Below are 15,723 nucleotides of genomic sequence, written 5' to 3' on the forward strand. Positions count from 1 at the left end.
CTCTGGTCTTTCAGAATCTTTTTTGTCTCTTTTTATGTCTCTCTTCCTCCTCCCTCTCCCCTTTCTCTTTTAGTGTTCTCTGTCATACCCTCTGTCTCTCTCCCTCTGTGTCATTTTCTTTCTTTTTCTCTCTTTGAGTCTCTCCCTGTGTCTCATAGTGTCTTCACCGTCCATCAGTGCCTGTATGGACTGTCCCTTTCCTTTTGTCTCAGGAGGTGTCTCAGCCTGTATGTTACTGCCTCTATCTGTCTCTCAGTCTCTTTGTCTCTTTCACTCTGTCTCTTCTGTGTCTGGAAGAAAAATGCAAGGCCGCTGTTTGCAAAGATTTTTTTTTTCAGTCAAGTACGGGAGCAGGGGTGAGGGAGGGACGAAAAGTAATAAAACAAATTTTTAAAAAAACACAACAACCCTGAGCCAGCCACGTTGGTATTTCACCAGACATCCACTGGATATATTGAAACTCATATGTCATTCCTCAGCATTCTCCAGAGGAAGCCAACAGCAGTTGCAAAGTCAGAATATTCTCCCATGCCTGCATGCCCAATACTCTAGGGGAAAAGGAGCTCAAACTTTTTTTGAAAAAAATTTTACTAAATATAATTGTGATGCTTTCGTCTATTACTATGCTAAAAGAAATAATGGCTATGCTGGCTACAGAGATGCATGGGAAGATTTATATGAGCTGATGCAAATTGAAGTAAACTGAGCCAGGGAAACAATGTACACAATGACTTCAACCATGTGAATGAGAAAAACAACAAGAACAAAAAGAAACTGAAAGCTGTGTACAAGGTTGGCCCCAGAGAAGAGATGAAAAAATGCACCTCTCTCCTGTCCTTGAAGAAGTGAGACTATGGCTGTGGACCATCATACTCAGATCCAGGATGATATGTTGGTTGGTTTTGCCAAAATGGTTTTTTCCTTTCCTTTTTTTTTTTTAATTTTGCTACAACAGAGAGCTTGATGGGTAGGAGGGCAGAGAGGGCTATATTTAGAATGAAGGTGGTGAAAAAACAAAAGATATTAATAAACATTTAAAAAATTAACCAGGCGAGATTTTACTTTACATCATACAGACTAGAAAAGATTAAAACAGCCTTAAAACAGTCAATTCCCAAAGATGGAAACAGTCAATGTGGTGGAACTATGGGCATTGTTGGCGGAGCTAGAAAGTTACGCAGTTGTTCTGGATTGTGGTTCAGAAGTATGTTCATACCCAGCAAACCCATTACTGTGCATATACCTCTGTCTTTTCAGTCAGACAGAAACAGAAGTCCAATATTTGCCAAGAGAGTCTTTGCAGCAACAAAATGAGTCAATCAGTCAACAAGTGTGTATTAATCACATACTACATACCAGGCACCATGGGAAGTGATGGGGATCCAAAGAAAAGCAAGAAGCAGCCCCTGTTCTCAAGGAGCTGCCATTCTAATGGGGGAGACTAGGCCCAAAATTACAATACGCAAAAGGGAAGAGACTAGTATGGGAGGGGATGGGAAAGGTCTCCTGCAAAAATAGGATTTGAGCTGAATGCTAGAGGAAGCCAGGAGGAGAGGAGGGAGAGCACTCCAGGTATGGGGGCAGCCATGGAAAAGGCACAGAGTCAGGCGATGGAGTGCAGTGTGGGAAGAACAAGCCAACAGGCCAATGTCACTGGATAGTAGAGAATGTGGAGGGAAGTAAAGTATGAGAAGCTTGCAAAGGTAGGAGGGGGCCAGGGTGTTGCTGTTTAGTCCTGTTTGATTCTTTATGACCCCATTTGGGGTTTTCTTGACAAAGATACCAGAGTGGTTTGCCATTTCCTTCTCTGACTCATTTTACAGATGAGGAAACTGAGGCCAACAAGGTTAAACGAATTGCCCAGGGTCACTCAGCTAGTGTCTGAGGCCAGAATTGAACTCAGGAAGATGAGTCTTCCCGACGGCAAGCCCAGCGCTCTATCCACCGAGCCACCTCCCTGCCCTAAAGTAAAAGGGCTTTAAAAACAACCAGAAAGTTTTATAATTGATCCTAGAGGTGATTGGGAGCCATAGGAGTTTATTAAGTGAGGAAGTGAACATAATCAGATTTGTACTTTGCAAAGATCATTTGGAGTGGAATGAGCAGAGCCAGGAGAACACTGTACACAGTAACAGCAATAGTATATGATGATCAACCCCGTGAATGGCTTACCTATTCTCAGCAATACAATGAGCCAAGACAGTTCTCAAAGACTTATGATGAAAAATGCTATCCTCCTCCAGAGAAAGAACTGATGGAGTCTGAATGGGGATCAAAGCAGACTTTTTCTTTACTTTGTTTATTTTTCTTGTTTTTTTCTTGTATGTGTTTTCTTTCACAACTTTACCAACATGGAAATATGTTTTGTATGACTGCACATGTATAACTTGAGTAAACTGCTTGCCTTTTAAATGTGGGGGAGGGGAGGGAGGAAGAGAATTTGGCACTTAACGTTTTAAAAAATGAATGTTAAAAATTGTTTTTACAAGTAATTGGGGAAAATAAAATATTCCATTAAAGAAAAACAAGGATCACTTTGATAGCTGAGTAGAGAATGGGACTGGAATGGGGAGACACTTGGGCAGGGAGACTAAGCATTCAGCTATTGTCATAATCCAGGCATGGGTTGATGAGAGTCTGGACCAGTGTTCAAGGAGAGAAGGGGGAGCATTGGAGAGATCTTGTGAAGGTAGAAATGACAGGACCTAACAAGTGACTGCATATGGACACAGTTGGGGGTGGGGAGTGAGAGAGAATGAGGAGTCAAGGATGACCCCTAGATCAAGAGCCTGGGGGCCTGGGACCTTGAGCAATAAGGCAAGTTCAGAAGAGGGGAGGGCTTGGAAGGAAAGAGTATAAGCATCCTTCAATTAGTAAAGGGCTGAAAAAATGGCTTCATGTTTGGCAATAGACCAGTGAGACAGCAGATAAAGGGGTGTTCTCAGAGCCAGCAAGACCTGGGTTCAAATCGCATCTCTGATACATCCTGCCTGTGGGACCCTGTGCAAGCCACTTAATCTCGGTGCTCTCGATAGCTTACTGCCAGGTCTCTAAGTTGCAGGGAAGGTACTGACTTACATTCCAATAAAATCACAGTCCCAGTTCATTCCCATCCTGGGGCAGAGTTTCACAAGTTTAGCCATTTGCTTCCTGACACCCCAATTCCCCAGTGAATATCTTAGGACCCAAGGAGAGGTTGGAAGGCGTTGGTAGGGAAGGGGATAATTAATGGTGGTGATACTGCTGCTGAGGTTGGTGGAATAGAAACTGGGCTGATGCTGAGGTTGGGGGGGGTGTGTGAATATGGCAGTATGTGAATAAGGAGTAATGCTGAGGATGGCAGTGGTAGTGATGTTCATAATGAGAGACATGAAGATGCTGTTAGGAATAGGGATGAGGACAGCAGGATTAGTGGTAGGTACAGGGGTGCAGATGGAAATGACATTGTCCAGGGGCTGTGGTGATGTGAGCTATGGACATTCTCAGACAAGTGGCCATTCAGCCCTTGCCTGGAGCCCTTCAGTGAAAGAAGGATTATCCATCAGCTTCAGAGGTGGTCCACCGTGCAGAGCTCCGCTTGGAAGATTTTCCTTGCAGGAAGCCTACATGTGCTCCCTTGGCAGAACCTATATGATCCTTTCTCAGCTAGTGGCCATCCAGATAATTGAGGAGAGGTATGATCTATGTTTCTCTTAGTCTTCTCTCCCCCAGGCCAAACACCCCTACTTCCTTCAGCCAAGCCTTATGTGACGCGGACGCTAGACTTCTCATCCTCTAGGTCACAGGGGCCTTACCTGAAATTTTTAGTTTCATCAGAGGCAGGCAGTGGTGAGGGTGGGGAGTGGGGAAGGGGATGCTCACATAGTATGCAGCCGCAGGGTGAGGAAGCAAATCCCAGGACACTGATAGTTTTTAACTGCTAAAGCACCGATTCCTGCTTGTCAGAAGGGGTGGGGATAGGGCCGCCTGAAGGGAGAAGGGAGCTCCATGACAGGTGGGAAGGAGCTGGGGGGGGGGGAAAGCAGAGCCCCCAAAGAGTGTCCCCTAAATTTCCAATAATGAGGGAAAGTCTCAATGCCCCGACTCCTCCAGTCACCCTCTTCTGGACATTCTCCTGCACATTATCAGTATTCTTTTAAAAACATATTACCCTTAACTGAATGAAGTTGTTTGGAGGTAGTCTAACCTCCTTATTCTGAGACACTATGCCTCTTTTAATGTAGATGGAGATAAAATAATTTCCCTTGACTGTCACACCACCACTGACCATGTTGAACCTGTAATCCACTAATCCCCCACTTCTTTTTTTTTCAAACAAAACAACCATGCCTCCCACATTTGTACCTGTGAAGTCAAATTTTGCGGGGGTTAGGCAATGGGGTTAAGTGACTTGCCCAGGGTCACACAGCTAATAAGTGTTATGTGTCTAAGGCCAGATTTGAACTCAGGTCCTCCTGACTCCAGGGCCAGTGCTCTATCCACTGTGCCAACCCAGCTGCCCCTTGAAGTCAATTTTTTTTAACTCAAGTGCCAGACCTTACATTCACCTCTATTAAATTTCATTTTAATAGATTCAGCCCAAGGTTCTAGCATATTGAGATCTTTTGGGATCCTAACTGTCGCTCATTGGGTCAACAATCCCTTCCCAACTTTATGTCATCTGCAAATTCAATAAGCATGCCATTTCTATCTTTACCCAAATAATTTGCTTTAAAAATGTTAAAACAGGACCAGGCACAGATCCCCAGGGTCCTTCACTGGAGGGAGGCCTCTTTCCAAGCTGACATCAAACTGTTAGTAAGTATTCTGTGTCTGGTCATTTAACCAGTTCCAAATCCACCTCATCATACTATTGTCTAGCTTACCCCATTCCACCTTTTCCACAAGAATAGCAAGACAGACTTTGTTAAACACTTGCCTAAAATCTAGGTTAAATGCTATCTGCAGCATTCTCCCATAGTCCACTAATTTGATCAAAAAAAAAAGAAAAGAAAAGAAAAGGAAACACAGTTAGTCTGGCATAACTTGCTCTCGATGAAGCCTCCGTAATTACTGCCTCCTTTTCTAGATATTCAGTAACAGTCCCTTCAGAAATGTGGTCTAGAATTTTGCCTGGAATTAAAGTCATGTATAAAGGCCTGTGCTCTAAAAATCTCCACACTTATTTACCAAATATGAGATGCATATCCTCAGCAGCAGCAGAAGAGGATTTCCAGATATCTAAGAATCATTACCCCCCTTTCTGTTTAGAAAAATAGATATGTTGGATTATAAACAATAACAAAACTAAATTCAGGGATGTGTGATTCCCTCAGAAGACTATGACTGAAGTCTTTCTACATCTTGGTAGACAGTCCTAGCCCTGGAGGGTTGCCCTGGGTGCAAAATTAATCACCCTGAGGCCAACCTGGCGTTGAGGCTCTTCTAATCCAGCCAGTGCCCTAGAATCTTTGAAAGAAACCCTGCCTATCTCTTCTGGCTGGGGTCAGCTCTCTGTCTCTCCCTTTCTTGCTTGGCAGCCTGGGCCTTGGCCCTGATCCCAGATGAAGACAGTCTAGTCTTGGACTCTTTGGCTGGCTTCCCCTTCCTCACCTTCCCACCCCATCTGCCTCTCCTCATCTCTCCTCCTTCTTTTTCTGTTTTCTGGGTCAGAATTGGACCTCTGGAGAGTGAGAGAAGAGAGATTATAGATAAGATTTTAGAATCGGGAGGGGCTTTAGAAATCACCTAATCTAATATCATAATTTTTCAAATGGGAAGATTGAGACCCAGAATGAGACAGAGACATGCTGCAGGACATCCAGGTAGCTATTGGATAAGAGAATATTGAATTTAACGTCGGGAAGGCTTTAGTACAAATCCTCCCTCAACACTTACTAGCTGTGTGACCCTGGGCAAGTCACTCAACCGCTAGTTTCTCAGTGTCCGCACGTGTAAAATGAACAGACTGTTTTCACAGACTTCTAAGGACCCTTCCCGTGCTCAATCGTATGATCCAATGGTAGTGAGTGGCAGAGTTGGGAAGGAGGGGGGAGAAGCCAGCTCCGACTCACCGTCTCTCGGCCAGCTCCCCACTGGTGCCCCTGCCTTTGTCTGAACCCTAAGGCAGCCGGCCTTCGCTTTTTCCTCCCACGGTCCCCATGGAGACGTGGCTCCTGTTGAAGGGAGGTCGAGTGGGAGGGCGGGAGGGCGGCGCACAGGAGCAGACAAGGCAGGGGCGGAGATGGGGAGGCTGACCGGCGGAGCTTCCTCGCTAGACGGACACCGGGAGGCGCTGCTCCACCGCAGATCTTAGCAGCTCTGGGCATCCAGGACGAAGCAGGATTTAAAAAACCCCAAAAAACTGCCCGCTGAAACTGATCGAGAAGCCGGGGGCGGGGCTTAATTTGCATGCGGTTTGCATGCCGGGTGCGGCCAGGTTCGCTGGAAAGAGGTCTGGACCTCAGGTTTAGACACCTCACTGTGGCCGAGGGATTTGCCCCACATCACAGCGAGCCGGCATTGGAAGACGGGTCTCGACTCCCATTACACGCCTCTTTCCACGTTCCCACGCGCGGAAGGGACCGATCTCACGCCCCCAGAGTCTGGACCGGCGCTTCTTCCTTCTAAGGCTCAGATTCTCTCGTCTTTGCCCCTTCTTATCCCGAGTCCTCGATCTTTCGGGGGCAGAACGGGATGGGGGAGCATCTCACCTCTCTTTCCCGCTACTCTTCTGCGCCCGTGGCCTCCTCCACCCCACTGCTCCCAGCGTGAGACCCGCTCCCGGTTTCTCATCCCCTTTGCCTCCCCAAAGGACTCCTTCAACTTTCCTTTTGGGTAGTTGAGGGCAGCAGGGCTAGGAAGTGGATGCAGGTTAGAAGGTTGTTTGTCCATTTGGCAGACGGCCTCCAGACAGCACCAGAGGGAACCAGAGGCTCAGCAGAGTTGGCCTGGGAGGCTGGGAGGCTGGGAGGCTGGAAGCTGGGGCACTGACGGGCAGGGAAGCTGGAGAGCTGGGAGGCTGAGGGTTGGAGAGGCCAGGAGGCAGCTTCTCAGCACCCAGACCAATAACACATAGACACAGTCACACAACCGCAGCACAAAGACACAGGGTCACATGGCAGTTACCCTTACAACCACAGACACACAATAGTCTCAGTCCCACTAAGACACTGCCATTCACACGAGACCAAGAGACATCTAGCCACATACAGTCACAGTCAGACAGACACAACCACATATAGATATCAAACGCTTACAAAGCCTATAGAGTCACATACACACAGCATAATTATTCTGACACAGATTTGGACAGCACAGGGACACAGTCACATAGACACACAAGGAATAGACAAGACACAGATACAATCAGACAAACACAACAGAGACTCAGGCAGACATACAGTCAGATACACATACATGAATATTTAGGCATGCACATTACACGAAGACATTAACAAATGCCCAGGCAGATGGCAGGCACATAGGGTATAAGCGGCTGGGGCTCAGTGTCGAGTGCTGGACTTGGCATCAGAAAAATCTGGGTTCAAATTCAGATGCATCATAGTTGTGTGGCCTTGGGTAAATCACTTAACCTCTCAGCCTCAGTTTCCATATTTGTAAAGCAGGGATCATGATAGCACCTACCTTGCAGGGTGGTAGTAAGAATCAAATAAGACAGCATAAAAAGCATTTTGTAAACCTCAGAATGCCGTAGTCACATATTTGAGAGGAAGGTCTGGAAGCATTAAGATATTAAGTAATTTGGCCAAGGTCATACAACCAGGGTATGTCAGATGTGAGACTAGAGGGAACCTGGGTCTTCCAGACCCCGGGTCAGCTTGATGCCCAGCATGCCACCTTCCTCTCTTGAAAGTGTTGTTCAAATGTCAGCTGTTAAATACTTACACAGAGCCGTCATGCACTGGACAATGTTTCATGTAAAACTTAACACTGAACATCTATGCAACCAACTAAAACTGCTTGGTAATAATTTATATCTAAATGAAAAAATTTCAGTACATAAAGTATTTTCAGTCACCTCCTCTAAGACTCCATAAGAATTCTTTCTCTATTTATTCTCCTTAGAGCTGGGTGGCACATTCAATCTGCAGGCAAGATCTTGAATTCAAATGTAGCCTCAGACACTTATTAGCTGTGTGTCCCTGGTCAAGTTGCTTCACCTCTGCCTCAGTTTCCTCATATGTAATATAGGGATAATCTTACCTAATCCCAGCATCTACCTTTCAGGGTTGTTGTGAGGATCAAATAAGATAATATTGGTAAAGTGCTTTGCAAACCTTACAAACTGCTATGTAAATGCTAGTATGAATATTATTATTATTCTGCTTCTATTTCTTCATTTTTCATTATTTCATACAGGTAAATTACTGATCTTATTGCATTATTTAATATTTTCTTATTCCATTGCATTAATATATCATATTTACTTAATCCATTCCTTCATCATTAAGCATTGAGGTGGCTTCTACTTTTTTGTAATTACTTATGTTGCTATGAAAATCTTTGAACAGAACTTAAAATAGCACTTTAAAAAATTCACTTCCAGGGGCAGCTAGTAAGTATTTTGTGTCTGAGGCTGCATTTGAACTCAGGTCCTTCTGCCTCCAAGGCTGGTGCTCTATTCACTGCACTGTCTAGCTGCCCTACCTTAGTCCTTCATTCTTGAAGAGGACCATGACATCATGGAGGTGATGCCCTGAAATGCAAGTGAATTGGATTTAAGTGAGAGAGCTGTGCAAAGTTACCAGCCTCACTTTCTCCCTGCCAGGCAATAAGGAATTCAGTAGGGGCAGGAACTGGGCTCCATCTATTTATGTCTCCCCCGACAGCATAACCCAGGACAATCTCTACACAGAGTTAGCTCTGATAAATGTCTTTCTAGAATATGACTCATGCAGACTCCCCAAGTGCCAGGGTTGGAAGGCATGATGTCCAATCTAAGCAAGGATCCTCTCCACAACCTCCAGAGAAGTGAGGAGCAAGTCCCCAGGAATCCCATTCTACCTCTGGATAGCTTGGAATTGAGCAAGTTTAGTTTCCTTATGTGGTTGCCTCTCTGCCTCTCATCCCTTCCTCCTCATCCTCCCCTCTGGGGCCAAGCAGAAAACCCATGGAGAGCTCTTGGAGCCAGGCATCACGTGCCTCCTCTTCAGGCTGAATCCTCCCTAGTTCAGTCAATCCACCAGCACGGGTTTTCTGAGATCTTTCTATGTGCATTCGAACACGAGGGACAGCACATAAATAAACAGACACATACAAAGTACAGAGTAGACGGAAGGTAACCTTAGAAGGAAAAGCTCTAGCGACTGGGGGAGACATTCAACCCCATCTTTGAATGGCACAATAACCCAGGCCTCCCAAAGGCCCAATGACAAGATGATTTTCCAAGGTCTGTCTCAACTCTAAATAGTTCCACGATTTCATTAAGCATAACTTGGACGTTTCCCTGTACATGAGACCTTTCTAGAGCCCTCAGATGTGTTAGTGCTCTTCTCTCTCTCTCTCTCTCTCTCTCTCTCTCTCTCTCTCTCTCTCTCCTCTCTCTCTCTTTCTCTGTCTGCCTCTCTCCCCCTCTCCTCTTCTCTTTTTCTCCCTCTTTCTCCCCTTCCCTCCCTCCTCCCTCCCTTCCTTTTTCTCTCTGCCTCCCCTTCCTTTCTCCCTCCTTCTCTCTCTCTTTCTCTCCCTTTTCCTCTCCCTCTCCCTCTCCCCTCCTTTGTATTATTCTCTATATATTGTGTGTTTGCTGATCTGTGTTCATGCTGTATTTCACACATACACATACAGACACACACACACACACACACACACGCATACACACACACCATAGACTGTATGCTCCTTGAGGACAGGGATTCTTTTAGGTTTTTGTATCTTTAGAATTTAGCAGAGTAGCTGGCACATAAATTCTCCTCTTACCTGTCTGATCCTTCCTTTTTGGTTTCCTTTGCTGGACATGTCCAGGTTGTGCCTATTAATTTTGGGTGTCCCCTAAAGGTCTTTTTTGGACCCTCTTTGCTTCTCCTAATATATTCTTTCTTTTGGTGATCTCTTCCAAAAATTCAATCATCCCCTCTGAAGATGATTCTCTGATCTCTTCACCATGGAGTCGTATAGAGTCAGACACAACTCAACAATCACATACAACAGCTTTTCTTCTGACCAGATGCGTACTGGGCGTGTCTAAAACAGAACTCAGAGTTCTTGATTTTCCCCCCAAATGCTTTCCTCTTCCAAACTTCCCTGTTTCTTTGACTTTTCACTTACACTCATGCCACATAGCCAAATCTGATGCAAGTCCTATCATTTCTCCTGCTTAACACTTTTTGTGTAGAGCCCCTTCTCTCCTATGACACTGACATCACCCTGATGCAGGCTCTCACCCCTCACACCTGGATGATCGATTTTGTTTTCTGGTTGGTTTCCCAGCCACAAAACTTCCCCAGCTCTAATGTGTCCTCCACTCAGGTGTCAAAGTGGTCTTCCTAAAGCACAGATCACCTCCACCACCCCCTAACCAGCAAACTCCAGTGGCTCCCTGTTATTTTCAGGATCAAATGTAAAATCCTATTTGGCTTTTAAATCCTTTTATAACCTGGTCCCTTCCTGCCTTTCCAGTCTTTTTATAACTCCTTCCCCTCTCAATAGTCTACCATTCAGTGACCCTCTCCTTCTCACTGTTCCTAGGACAAGACACCCTGTCTATCCCCTTATTCTCATTGTCTGCTCACCATCCTTAGAATAGTCCTCTCCTTCCTCATCTCTTCCATCTTGGCTTTCTTTTTAAATCTTTTTTCTTTTAAAAAATTTTTAATTTATTAAAACAATATTTTATCCCTCCCAGTTACATGTAAAGACAATTTTTAACATTCATTAAAATTTTTTTGACCCTTCTGGCTTTCTTCAAGACTCATCTCAAACCCCATTTTCTTTTCTTTTTCTTTTCTTTCTTTAAAATTAATTTATTTTGATTTATCAACAATCATTTCCATGTGCTTTTGAATTTAAAATTTTTCTCCCCCTTCCTCCCCACCACCCTCCCCAAGATGGCGCACAATCTAATATAGGCTATACATATACATTCCTATTAAACATATTTTCACATTAGTGAAGTTGTAAGTAAGAATTAGAACCAGTAGGAGGAACCACCAGAAAGAGGAAACAAAACTCAACAGAAGAAAAAAAAATAGCAAATAGTATGCTTCAATCTGAATTCAAATACCATAGTTCTTTCTTTGGATGTGGATAGCATTTTCCATTATGCGGCCTTTGGAGATGTCTTGTATCCTTTATTTCTGGGAAGGGTTAAGTTTATCAATATTAGTCATTGCACAACGTGGCTGTTATTGTGTACGTTCTCATGGTTCTGCTCACTTCACTCAGCATCAGACCATACAAGTCTTTCCATCAAACCCTATTTTCTGTAAGAAGCCTTTCCTGATCCACCCCCAACTAAAAACAAAACAAAACAAAACAAAACCCACCACCACCAACCACCGCCAAAACCTTCAATGCCAGTGACTTCCTTCTGAGATTATGTCCAATGCATATTTACTGTTGTCTGCACCTTGTCTCCCCCTTCATTCTGAGAGCTTCTTAAGGGTCTGGTTTTGCCTTTCTTTGTATTCTCAGTGCTTAGCACAGTGCCTGGCAAATAGGAAGTTTAGTAAAGAATATAGTATTTAACATGTAATATATGCCTGGCATATAGTAAGCTAAATAAATGCTGACTGACCTAGTAGGTGTTAATATATGCTTGTTGTATGGAACTGAATTGAAATGTCAATAGTAGGGCAGGAACAATAGAAGTAATGTGATCGTCATGCATATTTCCATGAGACTACAATGTATAAAGAAATTCCTTTTTCTGAATGAACATTTATCTTCTATCTATTTTATATATAAATATTATGTAAAATGTATTTCATATGTTTATATTTTATATTTGAATGAAGATCTGCCTTCTTTCCCTCCCATCTCCCCTTCCAGCCCTCACCCCTGCTGAGAGAGCAAGAAAAAGAAGACACTTGTTACAAGCGTGTCTAGTCAAGCTAAACATATTCCTGCATTGACCACGTCTGAAAAAAAAAGTCTCTGAATATTTCTGAAGAACAAGCATATTATTATCCCTAATTCATAGGTGAGAAAATAGAAACCCAGAGGAGGGAAATGACTTGTCCAGAGTCACACAGAGGGTTGCAGGAAAGGCTCAAGTTCATGTAGCCTCTTACCATTCCACTTCCCTGTGTGTCTTTGCACGAGCTTGTCTGTCCTCTGCCTGGAATGCTGTCCCTCTCCACCTCTGCCTCTGCAAATCCTCACTTTCCTTCAGGTCTCAATGCAAATGCCACCTTCCTGATCTCCCCAGCTGCTAGTGTTTCCCTGCTGCCTCTAAAATTTTTTCTTATATTTATTTTATTGATTAAATATGTAACCTATAAAATATATAGCTTTCTATCTATTTTAATAGCTTGAAACTGTATTAAGACTTTTGGGACACCCATATGTGCCTGTCTCCCCAAGCTAGAATGTAAGCTCCTCAAAAGAAGGCAGTGCTTCCCCCAGGATTGTATTGTACCCCCAGTATTTTGTGCTATGGCTGCCACATAGTAGGTGCTTATTAATGCTTATTGATTGACTAATTGACCTTCAGTCCAGGGCTCTTCTCATTTTCTCTAATAACAATAATAAAAAAAGAGCTGGCATTGATTTCTATCAGGTTTTAGATTTATGAGGTCTCAAGCACACTGCACCATTTAATCCTTTCATTAGCTCTGTGAAGTAAGATAGAAACAGATATGATTAGCTCCATTTAACGGATGGGGAAACTGGTCAGAAGGATAAATGGATTCATCCATGATTATATTTCTAGTAAATGTTAGAGGTTGGATTTGAATCCAGATTTCTCTTGACCCCAAGTCCAGGGCTCTTTGCAACTTGCTGCACCACCTCTCCATAATCCTGAGCCAGGGAGGTCACAGGGTGTCTTTTGGTCCTCCCCAACCCTGTTAACCAAAGGGAGCACTCTAGGGTCCTTAAATTCCTCTCCCTCTAACTTTAAAGACAAAGGCAATACCGGGCACCCAAGACCCCCAACTGTCATCTGGGGACATTCCTCCCTGGTTTATTTCATTGGTATGGAATCTCATATCAACGGGGAACCTGGGGGTCCTCCATCTTGAAGTCCATAAGGAAGAAAGGTCATGGAAGAGGGCTGTGCCAGGAAATACTGAGGCAATTCAAAGCAACTCTTTGGCTATGAGCCAAAAGGGGTCACATCCCACTGTGCCTGGTGGGAAAAAGATTCCAGCCTGGGCTCTCTGGGGTTTAGAGGAGAGACCCTGGATCCCACTTCCATTCCCCCCCCCTCCTTCTCCAGGGGGCAATTCAAGAGAAGAGGAGAAGAGAGAGGATTGGGGAGGAGGTTATAAGGAAAGAACAGAGGCAGGGACAACAGGGCAAGAGGGGCTAGGAAGAAGATACAAGGGGGAAAGCTTGAGGAGGAAGATGAGTTTGGCTAAGAAGTGAATGAAAGAGGAGGTTTGAAGGGAAAGGAAAAGAGGAAGAAAGGCTAAACGAAAGGAATATGGTGAGTGAGGTGGGGATGAGGGCAAAGAAGACCAGGCAGAGCCATGGCTAGCAAGGGACAAAAAGCACTTAGTCCCAGGGTGCTGCCTGGGAATTGGCGGGATATGCTTCCTTCCTGGATTTATCCTATCCTGTATTTACTGCTGGCCACCAGGGTTTTTCAGTAGTCTGACCCACATCATACCTCAGGGTTCCATCCTTGAGCCAACCTTCTCCCAGGCTCATCTCCTCCCGCCCCCCAACTCTCTTAGATGTAATAGCCAGCCCACCCTTCTCCTGGCAAAATGCCACATATGGCTAGCCTGTCTTCCAAGTCTTTCCCTTTAACTGTTCTTGTCCCCCAAGTGAAAAAGAAAATTCCAACTATCAGCTATGCCTGGGGGACTAGTAGAGGTGGCATAGAGGAAAGTTATGGAAACAAAGGATGGGAGAATCAGGCTTGAAGATTTAGAGGGAGAAGGGACCATAAAGTCCAACCCCTTCATTTTGCAGATGAGAAAACAGAGAAGTTAAGTGACTTGCCTAGGGTCAATCGTCTCACAAGAGGGGAGGGATACTGAAAGGAGTAGAAAGGGATTAAAGAGGGAGAAAAAGGGAGAGGAGAAGGAAATAGAACTAAGAAGGAGAAGGAATGCTGGTGAAGGGGGAAGAAATGGGATTGGGAGCATCCCCTTTCACTGAAGGCAGAAAAGATTTGGGGTAGTGGGGCAGGGTGGAGGTGAGGGTAACGAAAGTGTGGAGAATCTGTGCTGGGGCCTATTTCTCTACCTAGCCCTTCACAATCAAGTCCCCCAGCTGGTCCCTGGGCCTCTCCATCTGCCGCCCTCATGTAACCAGAGCCTGCGGGTTGCATCAGAGCCCTGTGCTGTGGGAGGTAAACACCGAGGTTCCCTGGGGTCCCCACCGGTTCCCCAGCCCCAACTCCAGCTTCAGCCAGCTTAGCCCAACTCCCTCCTTCTTCCCTCCCACCCTTAGAATCAGGGATTCTCAGAGCCAGAGGTGAATCTCAGAGGTCATCTAGCCACTGCAGGAATCCCTTCTCCAGCCTCCCAGACCAGGGGCCATCAGCCTCTGCTGGAGCACTTGCCTTAAGAGCGACCTCACTCTCCATTACTGGAAGAGGTCCAATCAAAGGCTAGAGGACCTGTTAGCAGGGAACCCAGGAAGGGGATTTCTGCGAGGATGGGGAGGCTGACTGTTGATTTACTTCCAGCTCCGAAGACCTGGGATTCTGAGATGAGAATACAGAGATTAGACACAGGTTAAGAACAGATGGAGTTCTAGGAAGGTTAGTGAAAGCAAGAAGACCAGAAAAGGAAATTAAGGGGCAAAATCATCTCTGTTTGAAGATGATGTCATGGTTTGCTTAAAGAATCCCAGAGATGCATTTTGCCAATGAGGAAACAACCTCAGAGAAGTTAAGTGATTTACCAAGAGTTACATGGCTAATAAATTTTGAACCTAGATTGAGGAGAGAGTGAAGTATTGGACTTGGCCTAGTTTGGTAGTTTTATCTGAGATTGGGATTAGGATAGGATGGAAGGCAGTGTAGGAAAAAAAAAATTAGACTAACAAGAAAACTGGGTTGGAATGTTGATTGTTAAAAACTAGTTTTGTGACCTTCGTTAAGGTCACAAAGTCACTAAGTAATGGTTAAGTAATTTAACCTTTCTGGACCTTAGTTTCCCAACCTGTAAAATACAGAAGTTGGACTAGACTCTTTCAAAGGTCTCATTCTAACCTTGATATTCTGTATTTTAAGGTCACTCTCAGCCCTTAACACAGAATTCAAGACGAGCTAGAAGATCCCTTAGAGCAAAGAGCACAGAAAGTCAGAAACTGAAGAGACCTTAGAAATAGTTAATTCCACCCTCTCATTTTCAGATGGAAAAATCAAGCTCCTTAAAGGAGAAGTGACTTGTCCAAGGTCACAAAATAAAAGGCAAGATGAGGACACTCAGGATTAGCCTTCGATTACATTTGTAGTTCAAATCTTATTTAAGGTTTCAGTTAAAATTAAAGTCAAGACTTTGAGCAGAACCAAGGTTACAGTGAAGGTTAATTTTGACTTGATGTTGAAACACTGAGTTCGACCTCAAAGTTAACCAGGTTAGGGCTAGTTCTTGGGGTGGGGGT

This window comes from Phascolarctos cinereus, unplaced genomic scaffold (assembly GCF_003287225.1).
Source record: "Phascolarctos cinereus isolate Bilbo 61053 unplaced genomic scaffold, phaCin_HiC Scaffold_4;HRSCAF=312, whole genome shotgun sequence".
NCBI classification, from domain to species: domain Eukaryota; kingdom Metazoa; phylum Chordata; class Mammalia; order Diprotodontia; family Phascolarctidae; genus Phascolarctos; species Phascolarctos cinereus.